Genomic DNA, 580 nt, shown 5'->3' with positions numbered 1-580 from the left:
GACCAGTCTGCCATTATTATCATCTGGAATATCACTACATTAATATCGTCACACCTAATTTCCGGAGCGCGTCCTTTATGAACCTGAAGCTGAGACCACGGACACTGCGCTGCTCATCTCTACTTTTACAGAGAGAGTGGACACTGACGCGACTCGCAGGTCTGCCGGCAGCAGCGGCTAAAAAAAACCGGCATAGGCTACCGGGCAGCGGCTAACCGGGCACCTTGCAGGGTCACCAGGCAGCGGCCACCAGTCACCTTGCAGCGGTCACCTTGGCAGCGGTCAACAGGGCAGCGGTCACCAGGCAGCGGCCACCGGTCACCTTGCAGCGGTCACCTTGCAGCGGTCAACAGGCAGCGGCCACCGGTCACCTTGCAGCGGTCACCGGGCAGCGGCTACACACTACCTTCCCACCGGGAAAAGTCCCAGTACGCATCAGGGTGCCAGTGCAGCCATTTCTAACATCTAAACAGCTGTAGTAGGGTTTAAATCGAAACTCGCGACAACAATAGTGACAAGTAGGCTAATGCATTTTTAAAAAAATAAACAGAACACATGCAGAAGACAACGGAATAACTGT

At 54.1% G+C, this 580-nt stretch overlaps 2 protein-coding genes across 2 annotated transcripts in view; one reads left to right on the top strand and one right to left on the bottom strand.

Annotated features, from left to right (window-relative positions):
* LOC116693433 (uncharacterized protein KIAA0513-like) overlaps window positions 1–580 on the top strand; it is a 453101-nt gene that overhangs the window by 236831 nt on the left and 215690 nt on the right. The gene's annotated exons all lie outside the window — the stretch shown is intronic.
* Window positions 1–580, bottom strand: part of LOC116693434 (uncharacterized protein KIAA0513-like) — a 453088-nt gene that overhangs the window by 265001 nt on the left and 187507 nt on the right. The gene's annotated exons all lie outside the window — the stretch shown is intronic.

This window comes from Etheostoma spectabile, chromosome 8, assembly GCF_008692095.1.
Source record: "Etheostoma spectabile isolate EspeVRDwgs_2016 chromosome 8, UIUC_Espe_1.0, whole genome shotgun sequence".
In the NCBI taxonomy this organism is placed as follows: Eukaryota; Metazoa; Chordata; class Actinopteri; order Perciformes; family Percidae; genus Etheostoma; species Etheostoma spectabile.
This window is presented reverse-complemented; position numbering and strand designations above follow the sequence as displayed.